Source organism: Mesocricetus auratus, unplaced genomic scaffold (genome assembly GCF_017639785.1).
Source record: "Mesocricetus auratus isolate SY011 unplaced genomic scaffold, BCM_Maur_2.0 Super-Scaffold_100691, whole genome shotgun sequence".
Lineage (NCBI taxonomy): Eukaryota > Metazoa > Chordata > Mammalia > Rodentia > Cricetidae > Mesocricetus > Mesocricetus auratus.
The window spans coordinates 32263648-32285410 of record NW_024429267.1 but is presented as its reverse complement, the minus strand read 5'-3'; positions in this window follow the sequence as shown (position 1 = coordinate 32285410).

The following is a 21763-nucleotide window of genomic DNA, read 5'->3' as shown; positions in this document are numbered from 1 at the left end:
GGCACACCTTTAGGATAATCTCGGCCTAATAGGATTCCAATCACAGTGTCTGTTTCATAAGGAAGGAAGATTAGAGAGCAGCATATATAGACTTCATGTTTGCTCTCATGTAGGGCTTCTCCCAATCTTCTCTATTCCTTTTAGTTATTTTGTTACTGGTTGAGGGTCATGCATTATAGCAATGTAGCTGTGTAAAAGGGGTGAGATAAGTATTTGCTATCTGGGCCTCAATCACTAATCTCACTAAATCGTATCCCTTGCAGAATCTCAACTCTGGCTACCTTTCATAGGCAGCTTTTTTGAATTCCCACTGGAAGGGTCTCCAAGTGAACACACAGAGGGAAAGCAATTTATATTGCCCAAATCAAATAAAAAATTTAGTTAAACTCTTATGATGTGCTCTGTGTCATCACATTGCCTATCTGCTTGTATTTCCTCTCAGCCTATCAGAAGGAATTAACATAATCAGAGTGCAGGATCAAACTATTTTATGCATGTAGTTTAATATTCTAAGCGACTTTTCATCAATCAAAAAACCATTTTCTTGATAAATGATCAAAATCATGTTTATGTTTTCGTGCTCCACTTTCTATTTTCATAACTCAGAGTCACGAATGGATAATGTGCTAGTTACATGCACCGGCCAGTTTCAGATGTGATGTCCCTCAGGAAACATTTCAAGCGATTCAGTTGACAAGAAGGTGAGAATTTCTGACAAGCCAAGTGTCAAGGTTATTTCTGCCCTTCTCATTGATGCACAATAAATGAATTCCTTAGCAGAAAATTATGTTTAGGAGAAGCAGTGCATTGTTGTAGAAAGAAAACAGAGTTTTAGCTCTAGGAAAGAAATCCTAGGATCAATATTTACTTGCTGTATAATTTACATAAAATTTGGGAACTCTCTGAACCTCTTTCTTAATTGTAATCTCTAAGTGTAAAGTTATGATCTGATTATACAAAAGTAAACTTTGAAACTAAGAAGACATATCTCCAACTGTAAAATTGTGAAAATGACAATCTTTCAATAACAATAAAAAGCTATTAATATATGCTTTCAAGGGCTACAAGACTGAGCTCATTGGCCCATTTGCTGAATAGAATATTTATTTTCATGTATACTTAAATTTTGCAGGTTTCTGTTGGCTTTATAAGGGAGGATTTTTTTCTTTTTACTTTTTTATTTAAATAGGAACAAGCTTGTTTTACATGTCAACCCCAGCTCCCCCTCCCTCCCCTCCTCCCCTGCTCCCCACCAACTCCCTTTCCCATTTCCTTTCTGCTCCCCAGGGAAGGGGAGGCCTTCCATGGGGGATCTTCAAAGTCTGTTATATCATTTGGAGCAGGGCCTGGGCCCTCTCCCATCTGTCTAGGCTGACAGAGTATACACCTCTATGTGGAATGAACTTTCAAAATCCATTTGTACACTAGTGATAAATGCTAATCTGTTAAGAGAAGCTTTCCTTGAGAGGAGCCTTCCCGCCAGCCTGGTTCCAGAGCCGCTTTCCTGCCAGCCTGGTTCTAGAGCCGTATCAGTCCCAAATAAACACACAGGAGGCTATATTAATTATGAAGCTGTTGGCCTTGCTTGTTTCTTACTGGCTACCTCTGACTTAAGTAATTACCCCATAATTGTTAATCTAAGTATTTCTCTTACCGGAAAATAGTTCCGGGCTTCCTACTCCCATGGCATTACATCTTGACTCTCCTGTGTTTCTCCTTCCCAGAATCCTCCTGGACTCGTAGCCCCACCTATCTAGATTCCTATTGGCCAGACAGTGCTTTATTGGCATATACACAGGACTTCCCCAACACTAATCAACTGCCAGAGGCTCCATAGATTGCCCAGAGATTTTAATATGACATTGAAAACAACTGTACTATATGAAATTTGCTGCTGAACATTTTTTGTTGAAAATATTTTTAGATACAGTATATTCTTATCTTGGTTTCTCCTCCCTTGTCTTCTCCCAGATGGTTCACACTTCCCCACTGTCTTAGGGTTATTGCTGTGACGTGGTAGTCTGACCATGGCAACTCTTATAAAGGAAAATATTTATTCGAGGGTGCTTTATTGCAGTTTTAGAGGTTTACTCCATTATCATCAAGGTGGTGTGCATGGCTTGTGTGCAGGTAGATGTGGTACTTGAGTAGCTGGGATTTCTACATCTTGCAGGCAACAGGAAGTTGATTGATACACTGGACAGTATTCTAAACATAGAAATCTTCAAAGCCTGACCCACAGTGACACACTTGTTCCAACAAGGCCATACCTCCTAATAGGACCATTCCTTATGAGATTATGGAGGCCAAATGCATTCAAACTACAACACCCTCCCAACCAACTCTAGGCCTTCTTTATCTTTTTCCTTTAAAAAGAAACCCCAATTAAAACAAACAAACCAGAATAAAACAAATCAAACAAATAAGTAGAGAAAAGAAAAAAAAAGTTAAAGCATGAGGAACATATACATGTACAGAGATACACACAGATGTACGAACACAAAGCCCATAAAAAGACATAACAGGACTCATAATGGATAAGGAAAAGACAAGTAGAAATGCCTAAATGAAGTGTTATAAGTTGGGCATGAAGCCTCCCCTGAGTATGGTTTGTGTACCTCAATGCAGAAATGCAAATGTTTGTCAATTGATGAGAGCTTCTAAGTCTGCTTCCCTCGCTATCATTGGGATCCCATCGGACTTGAACCTGTGCAGGCTCTACATATGCTGCCACAGTTTCTGTGAGTTTGTATGTGTATCAGTACTCCTCTGTCTGGAGGGCATAGTTCCCTTGGTATGTCTCATCCCACTGGCTCTTACAGTCTTTCTGCCTCCTCTTCCATAGACTTCTACAAGCCTTAGAGGAGAAAGGTTTATTGAAGACATTTCATTTAAGTCTTGGTGTTTCAAGATCTCTCACTTTCTGCACATTGTTCAGTTGTGGGTCTATGTATTAGTTCCTATCTCCTGCAAGAGAAAGCTTGTCTCATGATGGCTAAGTGAGACACTGGAGTATGAGCACAGCAGAATGTCATTAGAAGACATTTTATTCCAATATTTCTTGGCAGAACAATAGTATTTGGTTTTCCCTTAGGCCCTGAACAAGTACCACACACCAGGTGATCCACTCTCTTAGAATGCCTCTATTGTATTTTCCTCAAACTTCTGAGTCCAGCACAACTTCAAAGCTGCTAGCTGAGATGGCCCAGTCTCATAGACTACTACAGTCACATAAGCTTTATACTTTACGATCACTCAGAGTCAAAATGAAAAGATAATATAGCTAGCTCTTCCAGGACTTGACCATTATCTCATTTTTTCAAGGTTCCCTATAGATTTTGTTGCACCAGACAACAGGAATCTGTATAAAGAGCATAACACCTGTATTCTCAACAGGTGGGATGAGTGGGTTTTAGTTGTTTGGTGGATTATTGATGTTTATCATTGTTTGGGGGAGTTGGATGCCAGTTGTTATCAGTCAAAGTCAGGGAGAAGACTAAGCAAAAGTGATTAGATTCAAGGATCTCATTTGAAAATAAAAAGGGGTTATGAAATGACAGGATGGAAGAGTTCATTATTGAATCTACTTCCAAACTAAAAATCAACTGCTAATCCCAAATATTTTACATTGGTATGGATTTTTATATGTTTATATAAGTTTAAAGTTATTTTTGCTATATTGTATATGTTTTTACTCTTATTTAAGGTATTGTACCTATGTAGCTCATTTTAAAAAAATGTATAGTTCTAGTCCTTGAAGGCTGTTATTGTAATTGTTTAGGATAAGTTAAAAAATGTAGGTTAATAGCTAGTCATCTATAACAATACTTGTAGTCAAGCTGAGACAAGGTAGGATAGTCCTTCCATATCTCCTGATTCACAAAAAGCCTGTCAGATATTCTAGGCCTGTAGGTCAAAGATGAATGCCCCCTTGTTACAGAGGAAATTTGGGTGACTGTCCAGGCAACTAGGTGTCTCCGATGTTTCTATAGTTTTAGAAGTTTTTTCTTTCCACTTCCTGTTTACTCAGGTAAAATTATATCCTTCTCAGGTTGAACATGAGATAGTTATAGTTTTACAGTTTTCCTTGTTACCAAATTCAAAAAAGAAACTCACTAAAGAGGGTTGAGAGACATAAAAGCAGAAGTTTATCTAAGAAAATCTTTTGAGTTCTAAAGAGATACTTTGGGGTTCGTAATACAAGTTAGAATAGAATGTAAATTAGGTACAAAACTTTTGACTCATCATGTTAGGATAGATCATGAAGTATTTCCTCTGAATTTTCCATATGCAAATGAAATTGACATTGAAAATGTAATTCTTAACTGGTAGTTATTCTTATTATATATAGTTTTACTGTCTTACAATTAAACCCTTTCTTTTTATTTAATAAAAAGCGGGGAAATGTTGCAAAATATTTGTTTACACTATAAATATGTGTCTTTGCTAAGATGCCATTTGTTGAAGAGTTTTCTCTTGTCCTGCCAGGTCCTGCCACCCTTCTTAGCCCCAAATAAGCACACAAAAACTTATATTAGTTATTAAACTGTTTGATGATGACTAGGGCTTCTTATTGGCTAGCTCTGTCTTAATTATTAACTCATTTCTATAAATCTATGTACTTCCATGTATTCTTGGCTTACTGGAGAATGCCCTGACCTGTTAATCTTTTGTGGTCTACATGGCGACTGTCTCACAGTCTTCCCAGAATTCTCCTCATCTTGTCATCCTCCCTCATTGGACAAACAGTGTTTTATTCATCAACCACTAAGAGGACATCCCCCATCAGCCATCTGATTTGTTTAATAAAGAGCTGAATGACCAACAACTAGGTAGGAAAAGGTTACTTGGGACCTCTGAGGGCAGAGAAGACTCTGGAAAGAAGGAAGTAGGAGTCACCAACTAGACACAAAAGAAGCAGGATGGGTAGTACAAAATAAAGGTAATTGAGCCATCTAAAAAAAACATAGGTTGAAAGATACGGGTTAATTTAAGTTATATGAACTAGTTAGGACCAAGTCTAAGCGAATGCCTAGTTTTCATAATTAATGATAAGAATTCATGTTATTATTTGTGAGCTGGCATCCAAAAGAAAAATATGCCTATAAGACACCCACTGAGCTATCTGCTCAGCCCAGTTCTTCATGCATTCTAAATATTAGCCACCTTTCTATTAGCTAACACAGATTTTTATCACTATCACTAACCATACATAAATGGGCTGGTGAACTGAACATTTTCAAAAGAAGATATGACAGTGACCAATAACCATTTAAATATGTTTCATACCCTTAGCCATATGGTAAACAAATATTCAAATCTGTGATTTTTTTCTCATACCAGTAAACATGCCTAGTTTCAAGAGAAGAAGCAACAACAAATATTACAGGAAAATGGGGAAAGAGAAACCTGTATATTTTGCTGATGAGGGTGGAAATTGATGAAACATTTGTGGAACTATGTATGGGGAATCCTCACTGAACTGAAAACAGAACTACTACATGGCTCAGCCTATTCCACTGTTGGGCATATATCCAAAAGCTTTTAATTCCTACAACAAAGAGACTGTCTATTATATTACTGTCCCACTCATAATAGCAAAGAAATAGAGTCAGTATAAATTTCCATCAATAGATTAATGAATAAAGAAAAAAGAGTGACATATAGTCAAATATTTTTGGCATAAGAAGAAAAGTGGAATTATGACAGTTATATGGAAAATGATGTACCAGGAAGTATCTTAAATGAGGTGGCCTAGACTCATTCATAATGATAAACACTGTGGGTTTTCTGTTGTATGTGAAACTTATATTTTAATTTGCACACACACACATAGATGCATGTATCTGTGGTTATGTATGCATGCATGTATATCATGAAAACAGCAGGGGACTGTGGGAGAGGATAAAGGTTGAGAGGATGGAGGAAGAAGCAAGAGGAGAGGAGAGGCAGGAGGAGAAGGAAGAGGAGGAAGAGGAGGCAGAGAGCAACAGAACACTTGAGACACAAAACTAGACATGGTCTATGTGAGGAGAAAAGAGATCAGAAGAATGGGACAGGGTATGTTGTGGGGTTTGTCTTAAACTGGATGGTGAGAGTGGGGAAGGGAACAGTAAGAGCTGAGGAAGCATGAAAATCCCACAATGAAACTTTTTACTTTGCACACTAGGTTTTAAAGCTGAGAAGTAAAAAAAAATACATTGAAATAAAAAATTATACTAGGATATTTATAGTTAATTTACAATTTGAAACCAGAAGATATCTGTCTCAAACCTGCTTTAACTTGTTCTTGAATTATTTGTAGTATATATATTTAGGCTAATTCTTACTGAAGGTTTTGATCTGATCCTGTGTGTCCAGGTTCTTGGCCTCTTACTCAAGGATTTGAAGTAAATACCCAACAGATCATCAAAGTGGTAAGAAAATCCAGTTCAAGTTAAGTAATATTCCAGTAGAAAAAATATGGTGACATGAGTGACTACAGCTGTAAGGTACTCAAAGTCCTGATTAGTATTGGGGACTTCTTTGTACATTCAAGAGAAGTTTGGTGGCAAGGGACCATACTGAGAGTTGTTCTCTCTTCTTGTTGACAGATTACATTACTTGTAATCTACAGAACATCTTCCTTTCTGTTCTTAACTCTGTCTGCACTTGTCTTAGTTGGGGTTTTATTGTTGTAATAAAATACAATAACCAAAAGTAACTTGTGGAGGAAAGGGTTTATTCAATTTATACTTCCACATCACAGTTCATCATTGAAGGAAGTCATAGAAGAAAATCACACAGTTGGAACCTAGATGTAAGAATGAAAACAGTGGCTATGAGGGAGTTCTGCTTATGACTTGCTCTCTGTGGCTTTTTAGTTTGCTTCCAAGGCATCAAACACAGGAATGATACCACCCACACTGAGCCTGGTCCTCCAACTTGAATCACTAGCTAAGAAAATGCCCTATAGGCTTGTCTTCAGCCCAATTTTATGGGGGAATTTTCTCAGTTGAGGTTCCCTACTGTCAGATGATCTTAGCATATGTCCAATTGATATGAAACTTATCATATAAGATGATAAATACCTGATTTTCCCTAAAAGCTCCTTTAAAGGATACAGATTGCTAAATTGTGTGTACACCCCCACAACAAAAGCTCCTCCCTAGACATAACAGAAGAAAGATTGTGTAGCATCTATTTGCATGGAAGATTGTTAAAGAGAAGAGAATTTACAGCATTGTTCAGAGATGCATGTATGTTAAGCTAGATTCAGGTGAGAGAGATAGGCCATTAAGAGTCCTGGGTTCATTGTTTGGAGAGGTGTGTGCAGAGTTCATATGTAAGGTATCCAGATAACAAGTACATTATTAAAAATGCTGTATATCTCAAAGCAAGTGGCATTGCAGGTTGCTAAACTATTTTCTCCTCTTACCTTCCTCAGCAGTATTACTCCAAAGATTAAGTTTGATTTTTCTTTCTCCATGAGACATTCAAAAGAAAATTGTTTCATTTCTAAGAGATTAAAAACTAAGTAATGAATGTAATATAGGAAGGTAATATTTAAATCGTGATTTAAGTCTGCTCTTATTACTGACTTCCAATAATCAACTGGCATACAATTCTGACATGATTTCAAATTGACAACTGAGTACACAAACATGTATGTTGGATTTTCTTGCTCCATTTCCACATGGCCTTATAATGTGTTCATTTTTACCTTCATGCTAAGTTTGGACTGAAACCCTGGGTGGGGATCTTTTGCTTCTGTGAACTTTAAAGTTCACTTTATTCCTCTAAGGCTATTATTGTGTTTATGCAAAGCCTAATATTATCCAAAATGCCAATATTTTCCTACATGAAGAATATAATTCTAAAGTGAGTAGAAACACATAGTAATAAAGATACGTAACTCAAAAAGCCAATAGATGTCACCAGTGACCTCTACAGCCTCCTTTCTTCATGTCACTTGAGTAATCTTATTAGATTCTTTTATACTGAGCACAGTGGGCTGTGTGTCTGGAAAAAGTAAGTCTGTTTGAATTTTATGCATGACTGTGGTATGTAGCATGGCTTGAGGAAGTCTGTGTGGTATATTTACAAACCACCCTTCTGATCCCTCTATCTAGTAGCTTAGCAACTTCAATGCGATATGTTAATTCAAGGTCACTGAGGTCAGGAAGTAGGTCACTTTGTCAGTTAAGAGACACAAAAGCCGGTCCAGCAAGTATAAGGAATTGTCTAGTGTAGTGCATTCTATGGTTTGAAGTTTACAATATGGAGGCTTTGGAACTCATCGTTATCCTGGGAAATCTAAACACAACAGGACAGAGTTTATGAACTGAACTTCTTTTCAACCTATCTTATCAAGTCCTGGGTTGTTGGGGAGACTGAGGATAGGGCAAAAGAAACAGCAGTAAACCAATGAGGAAACACCAACAGCAGCATCAGCAACCTAAAACTGCTATACTGGGGAATGCAGCAACTCCTGCTTCCAAACCTGTAAAATTGTAACAGTGGATAAAGGCGCAGTATCCTGTTTGTGTAAACTCAGTGGGCTTTTGCCTCTAAGCGCTGATTTGAGTGCTTTAAATCTATCACGGAGAAGCTGTTGTCTTCAGTCTAAAGAAAAGGACCTAACAAAGCCAATAACCCCACCAAAGTGTAGCTGGGGCAACAAATATGGCCCGTGCCAAGCTTCACGGAAGTGACCCATGAAAATTTCACAATAGACTGTAGGAAGATCCTGGGTTCCTGGGGTGTGTCCTGAACCTGAGGAGTAGTGCCTCTAAGAAGCCCCTTTCTATATATAATTTAAATTAGAAACAAGCCTGCTTTGCATGTCAATCCTAGCTCCCTCTCCCTCCCCTCCTCACTCCACCTCTGACAAACCCCCATCCCTCCTCCACTACCCAGGGAGGGAAAGGCCCTCCATGGGGTATCCCCAAAGTCTGTCACAACATGCTGGACAGGGCACAGGCCCTCCACCATGTGTCCAGACTAAGAGAGCATCCCTTGATATGGAATGGGCTCCTAAAGTCCCTTCATATTCCAGGTATAAATACTGATCTACTTTCAGAGGCCACATAGATTGCAAAGGCCTCCTCACTGACATCCACATTCAGGGGGGTCTGACCTCCCAGTCATCAGTCTGGGGTCCATGAGCTCCTCCTTGCTCAAGACAGCTGTTTCTATGGGTTTCACCAGCCTGGGTCTTGACCCCTTTGCTCATCACTCCTCCCTCTCTGGAACTGGGTTCCAGGAGTTCAGTTCAGTGTTTAGCTGTGGGTGTCTGCCTCTGCTTCCATCAGCCACTGGATGAAGGCTCTAGGATGGCATTTAAGGTAGTCCTCAAATTCTTTATCAGGGAAGGGCATTTAAAATAGACTCTCCACTATTCCTTTGATTGCCAGTTGGTGTCATCCTTATAGATCTCTGGAAATCACCCTAGTGTCAGATCTCCCCTCAAACCTATAATGGTTCCCTCTATTATGGTACCTCTTGTCCTGCTCTATTCTATTCTTCCCTGACTCAAACTTCCTGCTCCTCCATTTCCTCCTCTCCCCTCTTGCTTCTGTCTATCTCGCAGCTCCCTCTCCCATCCCCCATGCTCCCAATCTGCTCAGGAGATCCTATCCTGTCTCCCTTCTCCATGCACGTCTCTCTTAGGGTCCTCACTGTTTCCCAGCCTCTCTGGCAATGTGGATTGTAGGCTGAAATCCCCTACTCCATGTCTAAAATCCATATATGAGTGAATACATACCATGTTTGTCTTTTTGTGACTGGATTACCTGACTCAGGATGGTTTCTTCTAGTGCCATCCATTTGCCTGCAAATTTCAAGATTCCATTGTTTATTTTTTCGGCTGAATAGTACTCCATTGTGTAAATTTAACACATTTTCTCTATACATTCATCAGTTGAAGGGCATCTAGACTGCCTTCAGGTTCTGGATATTACAAACAATACTACTCTCAACACAGTTGAACAGACATCCTTGTATGAATGTGCATCTTTTGGGTATATGTCTAAGAGTGGATTTGCTGGATCTTGTGATAGACTGATTCCCATTTTCCTGAGCAATTTCCATACTGATTTTCAAAGTGACAGTACAAGTTGGCATTCTCACCAGCAATGGAGGAATGTTCCCCTTTCTCCATACTCTCTCCTGAATAAATTGTCGTTGTCTTTTTTGATTTTAGGCATTCTGACAGGAGTAAGATGATATTTCTCAGAGTTGTTTTGATTTGTATTTCTCTGATGGTTGAGAATGCTGAGCACTTTCTTAAGTACCTATCAGCTATTTTAGACACCTCTATTGAGAATTCTCTATTTATTTCTGTACCCCACTTTTTATTTGAATTACTTGGCGTTTTGGAGTCTAGCTTCTTGATTTTTTTAAGTTTTTAGAAATCAACCCTCTGTCACATGTGGGGCTTGTGAATATCTTTTCCCATTCTGTGGGCTGCCATTTTGTCTTGTTGAATGTGTCCTTTGGTTAACAGAAGCTTCTTAGTTTCAGGAAGTCCCATTTATTAATTGCTGATCTCGGTGTCTGTGCTACTGATGTTAAGTTCAGGAAGTGGTCTCCTGTACCAACTCATTTAAGGGTACCTCCCACTTTGCCTTCTAAGAGGTTCAGTGTGGCTAGAATTATGTTGAGGTCTTTGATCCACTTGGACTTAAGTTTTTTACATGGTGATAGATATGGATCTATCTGCAGTCTTCTACATGTCAGCATCCAGTTATGCCAGAACAATTGTTGAAGATGCTTTCTTTTTTCCCATTGTATAGTTTTAGCTTCTTTGTCAAAAATCAGGTGTTTGTAGGTGTGTGGGTTAATATCAGAGTTTTCGATTCAATTCCATTGGTCTATGTAGGGGAAAGGAGGCAGCAGCCAAAGAAACACACTTTGGCCCTGAAACCAGAACCAAAGAAATGCACCCTGACCTTGGACACGGTGCCAAAGGAACACACTTTGTGGAATCAGAGCCAGTGAAAGGAATATACCCTGGCCCTAAACCTAGAGCCAAAATGCTCATAAGGACCAGTGAAAGAAACACACTTTAGCCCTAAAACCAGCGCCAAATCTGACCCTAAACCTGTGCAAAAAAGTAACAAATCCCTGATCTGATCTAGCCATCCTAAGTTCAGGGATTGAAATCTGACCAATTCCCACCCTGGAAAACTCAGCCCCCTAAGAACCCCTATATAAACCCTGTGTCTGTTCAACTTGTGGCTGTTTGGGCTGCCAGGCTATCCTCTGCCACTGTGGCAGAGGAAAGCCACTCTCCTTTGTTCTTCCCTCCCAATATATCTCTTGAATAAAGTTTGGGTGAGACCTTCTTTTGCTGGAGCAGAGAGGACCCTGTGTGGAGCAGAGCAGAGCAGGGCTGTAACACTTTTTGCCCAGGGAAACCTTCCCCTGGCTAAGCTCCCCTAGTGATGTGTTAAGACACAGGGTAAGCTGGTATAATGCTAAACTAATTCATTCAGCATTCAAGTCAGTAAAAAAAAATGAAGGGCATGTTTTAAATGATGAAAAATGCTTAATTCAAGCCATAAGCCCCAAAATATTTCCAGAAAAATAAACTACAGTCTGGATAGAAAACAGGAGGTTGAAAATTAAAATGTAGAGTTAGCCATGAAAATTAAAATAATCTGTTATTGAGACAAAAACTTTTAACAGTTAGGATTATATTTTATTCCTTGGATCATAAAAAGGTACAGTTAGATTTTATAAACAATGTTTAAGACTCATCTTGTCTTGAATTTACCTACTATCTCACACCTTTTAAATCAAAGTTCCTACATAGCTATAGTTAGTCCCTTAGGATGCCTTACTCCTGTAACATGAACCACAGTGTCACTTGCCCCACAAATCAGCCACAACTTACTATCAATTGACTCCCCTAGTAACAAGTATTTCCAGCTTGCCCTACATTTCCTTCTTCCAGAAATTATCAGACCTATGTGCTCTTGTTTTAAATGTCTGCTGGCAGCCTCACATACTCCTTGTTGAAATTCCTTAGGTACCATGCCTCACCTGAATCTCTGCCTAGCTCCACCATCTTTAGATGACCATCTCATGACTTATACAGGTGTTGCAGACAGATGCTGGATTCTTTGTGGAGCAGCATACTTTCTTCCCAGACATCCTTGCTGACTGACCACCCAGCAAGCTCTTCCTCCCAGTCCTTAGATAATGATTCTTCTAGGACTTACTCTGTCATGCAAACTTCACTGAAGTGGTGACTAACTCTACATCAGAAAATGAAGCTGATCTTTCACACTCTCCTGAAATGTCGTTTCTTCTATGTGTTTCAAATTGAAATCTTCCCTGTTTCATGTAAAACTTTGTCTGGAAGTGTCTATACAAGGAGCAGGTGGGCTGGATCAGCGATTTACCCAGCAGTAATTGTGTGGGTCACCAAGCTGCCCAAGTGTTGTGGATAAGAAAGTATGTGCACTATTCAAGAGGTTTTCAGATTCCTTAAGTTACCTGGTTCAATCTAGGCCATTCCATTATAGAGGGCTCCACTTCTGCCACTCAAAAGGCCAAATCACACACCGTGAAAAAAAAGGGAACATGGAATCCTGAGTATGCTGAAAGAGTTGCATCTCATTATGATTCGAGATGATGCCTTGGTTCATATTGAGAGTGATTGTGCAGGGATAACCAAATCTGTTACTTTGGGATAGTGCGCTATAGTTTTCCTCTGAGCATATCAGGGTTCAATTTACTTCTTAATCTTTGAGTTTTTCATTCTAGAATCTATCTAAACTGCTCCAGAGATGTCATAACTACTCCATTTGTAAACCATGAATTTGCTTATGAATATGAATAGGATTTGAATGTGCCATCCATATCTGCTGCATAGATCCACAAGTTTGCATTGGGTCCAAATACAATTGAAAACCTTCCCATAGGAAATGTAATTGCTGCTCATTCTTCCAATAAGATATATGTGTCTGGAGCTGTCACCAATTCCTCAGGAGAAATGTTAAAATCATTATTTCTCTCTCTAAATTATGCAAGGTGGTACACAGTTGCTTCTTTTAAGGTAATGCATTCATTCCTCATTCCCCTTGTTTTTATTTTGAAAAGAAACATGCCTTGAAGTTTAAGGTGTAATGGCCTCAGCTCTCAAGAGGGAAATGCAGTGCTATGGCAGTTCTGGAATTGTCTGGGTCTCTGTAGTTTCTTGGCACATTAGAAAATCCAAAGGTGGTATCATCTCACCTGGAACATGAGGCAGTCTTTCATATTCTGTGTCATGTCATCGTTGGACAAATTAAAGGAAAGGAGTTAATTTAAAAGTTCTTAGAGAGTAAAACTTTAGACACATAAAAACCTTCTCAGAAATATGCTAACACATGTTCCAGAAGGACCAAGAGCAATGTTATGGGTTTCTCTGCACAGCACTGTTCCATTGTGTCTGAGTTATACTGTGGATTTAAAAGATACCATATATCATTAACTGCAGTTTGAAAACCAAGAACCCGTTTCCTAATTCATGTAGAGTTATTCATATACACCATACAATATTTTCCTAGTTATTCTATTTTCATTGAGATAAAAACATTGGCAGCTTGCTAGTACATCGTTCAGTTCTGCCAGGTGTGCTGACAGTCATCATCCAGTTGTTTGCAACCTGTGTTCCAATTACTTTTTTTTCGGAGATTTGGAAAAATATGGAGTGTAGGTATTAAACATAAATTAGTTCTCAGAATTTTCTGTGTTTCTTGTTTCTTCCCAGGTTCGATAATTAGCCCCATTTAGATCTGACACCTGGGGAAGTGGCTTGTAACTATACTATGATAAACGTTCCCAGAAGCCTTGCTTTATTAGTCCTGCCTGTCTTTAAGCATTCCATTTCTTTGCATTTATTAAAAGCAATCTGCACTACTCTATGATTTTCCAAGGTGACTTTAACTCTTTTATGTATTGCTCTTCTAATCTACTATTTTCCTAAATATGAGGGAAGAAAGCACTTTTTTGAATCAAATCAAATGAAATCAAATATGTTTAATTTCTTAGATTTTAATACTAATTGTGGAAAGCTGCAGAATCTGAGGATTTTATCCACTTTTATGCTATCAAATTGTATGACCACAATGGAAGATGTTGGCAGAATTCATGAAACTCCCAGATCAAAGATAAAGGTCTTTATTCCTTATAGTAAAGGCATAAATTCCTTACTGCCCTCTTGACTTCACTGTCCTAAGAGGGCATACACAGTATTCCTGTTTAATATACAACTCAGAATATGGGGTGGGGTTGCTATGAAGTACAATTTCTGAACATGCTGTTGTATATATGAACTCGCAGCACCTCTGTACTATGTAAGGCCAGTTCCCAAGACCCCACTCCTAACCGAGGGAGATATGAGAAGTTGATTATTACTAGTGGAGGGATAATCAAGTTTCTTTAAGTGTGTAGCCACTGGTAGGCTCTCCACAACTGGTGAAAAATCAGCACTAATGAACACATTCACAGCACTGACTGGAAGTAGTGAATTAAGATGAACAAATAAGTAAATATAAAAAGAGAACAAGAAATTGAGAGGAACATGTGACAGGGACTCATGGGAGTAGTTACGAGGGAGAGTTTGGGGCAATGTGATATTGTACGCTATATGAAATCTTCAAAGAATGAATACAAATTTTTTTAATTAGTGTTTTATACAGATTTGCTTTTATGGTGCATAGTAGGCAAACATTTCTTTTAATCACAATAGTTATAGGTTATAGGTTGGAGCAATTTCCTGACTATGTATTCTCTTTGATTTACAGGCTCAATGGCAACCACACCCGACAACCTAAATATTCCACAAATCAGTTTCCCAGTCCACATCTGGCCAGTGAGAACTAGTTTTCTTTTTGCTTGTGAGATTTGAACTCAGGTCCAGACATAGAAAGGTGACTATGCTCTACAAACTAACAAAATAGATGTCTTGATTCCAGTTCATTGAATTTGAACTTCTTCCAAGTTCACACCCAGTAAAATCCCTCCTTTTCTATCACAAAGCCTCCCTAGTAATTGACCTGCCTGGAGTCTTTGCCCAACACTTGTGGTGGCAATGACCCTGCCATAGCAACATCTGCATGTCCTCTGATTGTTTTCATTTTAGCATAGCCCTACAATTCCCATGCCTAACAAGCTTAAGAATCAGAACTTGTCCAATAACATTATTTCAATTTCTGTAAGAGACAAAATTACGACATCATAATTCTATATGTGCATTTGTGTTTTAATGGATTTGTATTCTAGAAAAAAATAAGCACAAAGAACCAACTAATATCCATATTCTAACATTAAGTGTATAAGTGCATTTTGACATACTGTGGGTGCTTTAATATTAATGAAGTAAGCAAAAAGTTTAAGTTTTTTAAATTGTAAATTCAGCCTCTAGATACTTATAAAATGTCACCGCACTGAGTGTTCCCTAACAGAGCGCTTTAAAAATCCACATACAACATGAATATTTAAAATCTATTAAAAGTTCCATGACTTTTATGACCTCGGCATGTATAGAATAGTTTAGATGAGATAACCTCATTCACTGTTGCTCTCTTGTGCAGAAGAAGAAGTAATTTTGGAAACAGCAGCTGGCATTATCAACACTGGTGACATTCTGTACTCAAAGGGAGCACATGTCTAAAGCTGAAAGGTAAGAGGCAGCAAGATTTTAAAGGCCGCTCTTGCTCTAAAAGCTGAAGCTACACAGCACAGAACTTGCTGCTCTTTCTAATTTTGACTGCGCCTGGCAGATTTTCCAGCATTGATTGCTTAGTATGTGAGTGAGCATATTTTTCGATGGAGAGCTATGAAGTCCCAGCTTGACCTTCTAATGCTGGACAGTGTAGTGGAAAGAGGAAAGCACAGAGAAGTGATTAGCATTCGCCATGTAGCCCTCCTGATTACTGTACCAACTGCTGCAGATGTCTTGTGCCATCACAATGGTAAATGATCTTAAGCACAAACAGGCAGATCCAAAACATCTCTCCACCCTACCCACACATGTTTACACCCCAATGAAACATTGTCATGTAAAGTAAAAATCATTAAAAAAAATTGGACTTTGGGGGACTCAATAAAGCTGACATACTCTGGCAAAAAGAGAAATGATAGGGGGAAATTTCTCATGATTTAGAAATCTTTATGAACAGTTCAGTGCTTAGTTGTGTGTTTGCCTCTGCTTCCATCAGTCCCAGGATGAAGGCTCCCGGATAGTTATAGACATCAAGTTCATTATCAGGAATGGGCATTCGAGGTGGTCCTTCCACTATTGCTTAGCTTGCCAATTGATGTTATACCTTTAGATCACTCGAGGTCACTCTGGTGCCTGATCTGTCTTCGATCCTATGATTCCCTCTTCCCCCTATTCTACCCCCACCCCCTCAACTTCCTGTTCCCCCATGACCAACTCCCTTCCTCTTTACCCCCTCTATTCTTCCCAGGTCCCACTACCCCCCCCTCGCCGTGTTCCCCATCCATTCAGAGGATCTTGTCTCCATCCTCTTCTCTTGGGTACTATGCATATATGCATATCTTTTAGGTTCTTTCCTGTTTCCCAGACTCTCTATCTGTGGAAGTGCAGACTGGCACTATCCTGGTCCATATCTAAAATCCATATATGAGTGAGTACATACCATGTTTGTCTTTTTGCGACTGGGTTACCTCACTCAGGATGGTTTCTTCCAGTGCTACCCAAGGAACCCAGTGACAGAGAGAGAGGAATGATGAGCAAATTGGCAAAGAATGGGCTGGCAAAACCAGCAGAGACAGCTGATCTGGACAGGGGAGTACTCTTGGACCCCAGACCGACAGTGGGGAGGCCAGAATGGGACTGATCTGGACCCCCCCAAATGTGAGTGTCAGTGAGAAGGCCTGGACAACCTATGGGGCTCTGAGCTGTGGATCAGTGTCTATTCCTGGTATACAATCTGTCTTCATGTGCCTATAGCACAAAGAGAGATGCTCTCTCAGCCTGGACTCTTAGGGGAGTGCCTTGACCCTACCAAGAGTAAAATGATAGACTCTAGACATCCCCTATGTGGAAGGATTTGGCAATAGGGTGGGAGGGAGGGTGGAAGGGGAGTGCGGGAGGAGGGGAGGGAGAGGGAACTGGGATTGACATGTAAAACAAGCTATTTAAAATTAAAATAAAAAAATTAAAAAAAAAGAAATCTTTATGAACAGAGAGGAGTTTCGGGTAAAGGCCATTTGCTGACCCCCACCTGTACTGCCCCTTCTGTCTGTGATGGTCATTTTCAGAATTGCCATTTAGACAACCTATTTACTATGAAATAGCCCATTGCATTTTAAAAATGTTTCAATATTTAAACATTATCTGTCTGATAATTAGGCAGTGTTCCAACATGTGATGCCTACCCATGTTCTCATCTTATCAATAAACACAAGAATTCAAAAATGTTTTGAAAAGTCTAACATGCATCATCCATATTTTCTCTAAGTTGTTGGATAAACAGAATTAGTTGTCTCAACTAAATGATGGACCCATTTTCAAAGTCACTGATCACCCTAATTGTCTTCTTTAGGATAGCACTTTTTGCAGGCATTACTCAAAAAGACAATGTTATAACAGGACATCTCTAGACTAATTAATTCATAATTTAATGGGGCCATCATCACTCCATGGAACATTCTGCTGAATATATATGTATTTGCATTTTAAGTGGGATCCCATTTAAATACCATATATTTATATGTTAAACTGCATCATCTGTTCCGTATTTAGGCAATTAACCTTTTACATTTGCATCAACAAATGGTTCTTAAAACTATGTATAGTTCTTGCTTTTTTTTCTGAAGTCTGGCACTGTGGTCATTGTTTCTTGCCACACTGAGGATGAAATACCCTTCTGTTACATGCTGCAGCATCATGAACAGGTAACCAATATCTTTCATTTCCCTTATGTCATTTGACCAAAGCAGAGAAGATAACACCATGCTGTGCACAGCTCATTTGACATCTACCTGCATGGGCCCACCAAGATTCTTCCTCAGCTCACTTCAGCTCTGATTTAAAGGCTAACAGAGAAGAATATGAATCCTATTAATGAAGAAACCCATCTCAAGTTGCGGTCAACCTCCTCAAGCATTAGTTTGAACATATGATTTAGGAAAATACATGGGCATTACCTTCACTGTCATGAGGAAGAGATTGTTTTAGGCATTAGGGACAAAACTAATGGGGGCAATTCTGTATTTAAACTAGTTTCCATAAAGAATGAAACCAGAATGAGGTAGCTGATAAAAGGAATGGAACACAATTCATGCTGAACTTTATTATTTTTTCAATGGCCTAAGTTGTCTGGTTTTGTATGGCTTCATTTTCTGTTTTACTGTTTTGTCGCTGGGCTTACGGGAAATACATGTGAGTTCTGAAACTAGGCGTCTACATTAGGTCATCAAGCACAACAAGAATCTTGATGTGTTAGGAAAGTGAAGAGGGAGCCAAGTAATGTAAGAGCATGCCAGGCTGCAGCTGCCTTACAGCAAAGTGAATTCAACATCTTGCTTTGTGAAATGCATGTTAGTTCATCTCCTCATTTATAAAGAGTTCAAGACTGACCTGAGGCTTTTGTGTGTGTCAACCCCAAGTTGAACTGTTTAATAGGTATTGTCCTGAGAAGCCTTTCTTTTCATTCCTCTCTGGCAAATCTTCCTATTGGTGTGAGTTCTGAATATTACTCAAGTTAGTATTGATCACCAATTTTACAGGCTTCCTCTACTTTTATTTCCTTTTTAATACTTCTTTGGAATTTGATTACCCCAAGAGCTGATATTCTCAAGCGCACTCCTGATTTTACTTTGTGAAAGAGCAACACCTTGAATTTCAAAATTCTACCTCTAGTCTGACTTTACAATTTTTCTATAAATAGAAAAACCTCATCAACTGACAGTTTAGATTCTAAACTGCCACCATTATTCTTAAAAATGGAATCAGCCCTCCAACATTAGTCATAATCCTATGGTAAAACTAGATTATGCCTTTGAATAATTGCAAGCCATACTCAGCAAAGATACAACGAACTCTATCTAATAAGGCTATGTCAAAGTTAGTCCCAAACAAAACTAAACTCTGAAGTCGCTTTGATGTCTCTAGACTAGCTAGATGTTTTACAAAACATGGTCTTCTCTTTGTATCTCTTCTTTCTCTGTGTGTCTCTCCCTTTCTGTTTTTCTCATGCACACAGATAAATACTCATTAACTCACTCTGAGAGGATGGGCAGTATCTATACTGCTTATAAAATCAAAGAAAATTAAGCAAATCAACATCAGTAAGAGTGATAGTGTTGATAGACCTTCTGTGAGGTATGTAATTGGGAAAAAGCAAATTATTTAAAAATCAAAGCTGTTACCTGCTGAAACAATTCTCATGAATGGTGTATTATATTTTTCTGAATAGAGTGTTTCTCTGAGAATTATCATATCTGAACTTGTCCAAAACCTCCAAAGCATTTTTAATTGCTAACAATGCACCTGATAGATTCTTGTCTGTATATTCAAAGTTGAGCTTGTACTCCAGATTCTTCTGAATTTAGTTACAGAGCACCATGTCTAGATTATTAGCATTCTTCTTATTCCCCACTATCACTCTTCTGTAACCTTTCTATACCTAGCAGTAAGAACGATCTTCTAAAGATGAAAATCATATTAGAGTGGCTATAACATGGCATAATTAAATCCAGAGATACCTCTGTATTTGTATCTTTGTAAGGTCAGCTGGAATTTATTCCTCAGATGCCTCCTGCAGTTGGTAATATTGCTCATTGCTCAGCTAGTTAACCATCTGCTCTTCTTTCATCTCAGAGAAAATGAAAAGATATCTTCCCATCCTACCATTTACTATTATTACTTCCTAATCATGCTCAGTTACTTGAGAACATAACACACAGTAAATTTATTTTTCCTGTTGTTTCTTCTTACCCTGGTAAAATAATTTAAGATCAGAGGAAAGTCCCCTGCCTCATTTTCCTTTATCATTTTATCTGCTGAATCTAAACAGTGCAGAATCAGAAGATGTTCATTAATATTTATTGACACGAGCCCTATGCAGTTAACATTCGAAGACTCCATTTGCAGATACCATACACCTGCTGAATATATTACACATATTCTTTTACACAACATGACACGTCACACAAATTACTGCGCATAAAGAAGATGTCATGTGGAAATGCAGAATTCAGGATTAGGAAAAACTAAACTTGAAATCTGGAACTATCTCCTGCAAATTCTGTGCATCCAAAGTGACTTTGGAGATCACAGCTGTCATAACGGTGCTTTAGTCTGAAAGCAGATACTGGGCTGTGATGGAAAAGTTGATTAAAAAGCTGCAGAGACATTTTTAATGCTGTGTCTCATGATTTGAGCAGTGTGGAAATAGGATTTCATTGATAAGTCATTCATGTTTTTCTGTATGATAAATTCCAATTTCTCCTCCCACTCTTTGTTTGCTACATTAAGAAAATGACAGACTCTGATATCCACTATGTGGAAGGATTTGGCAATAGGGTGGGAGGGTGGGGGGGGGAAGGGGAGTGCGGGAGGAGGGGAGGGAGAGGGAACTGGGATTGACATGTATAACAAGCTATTTAAAATAAAAAAATGATAAAAATAACAAAAAAGAGTTTCTTATGCTGTAATGAAACAGTATTACCAAATGCAACATGGAGAGGTGCCTTTTCTTTTCCATTGCCCTGATAAGATACCATGACAGAGACAACTTTGAAAGGAAAACGTTTACTTGGGACTTACATTTTCAGAGGATTACAGACCATGACTATTATGATAGGGAGCATGGCAGTAGGCAGGCATGCATGGCATTGGAGCAGTAGCTGAGAGCTCATATAGTGATAAACAACCACAAGACAGAGAATGTTGTCTGGGAATGGCATGAATTAAGAAACCTCTAAGCATTCCCCAGTGAAACCCCTCTTCCAAATAGGCCATACCTTCTCATATTTCCCAAACAGTTCATTTGCTGGAGACTAATTATTCAATCATGTAAGTCTATGAGGTCCACTTTTATTCAAACCACAACAGGCAGAAAATGAGTATTTAGCCTTAGGACTGACTCTCAGGTCACATTCTGTCCCTTTGTAAGGGAAGTCAGGACAGGAACTCAGGAAGTGAAGGAATCTGGAGTGAGGAACTGAGCCACGGATTAATAGTGCTTACCCATGGTTTGCTCAGCTTTCTTCATTATAACACCCAGGACCACCAACCCTGGGGTAGCACTACTGATAGGAATCTGGGCCCTCCCATATAAATCATCAATCAAGAAAATGCACCAACAGACTTTTGGTCCAACCTCATAGAGATGTTTTGTTAAATAATACTCCCTCTTCCTAAGTGACTTCTGCTTGTGTTAAGTTTCTGTAAAACTAGCCATCATAAGAGTTTTTATTTATTTGTTTGCTTATTTTTTGGTCTGTGATTTTTATCTATTATTTTAATCATAGCAATCTTTATTTTGAGCCTGCTCAAACTACAACAAAAATAAAGCCTGCTTTAGTTTGTTTTAACTTAAAAAAAAGAAAAATATTATAATTTCTGTAACTAAGGTTCAAGAAATGTTTCTGAAACCATACTGTCTATTTTTCCTCCACAGAAATGCTGGTATTTTTCCTTTCCATTATTTTCTTGCTCATTATTCAACAAATAATTATGATTTACTTACTAATCCATAGGAGCAACAAGCATTTAATAAATGAGAATTATCTTCATCTATCTATCTATCTATCT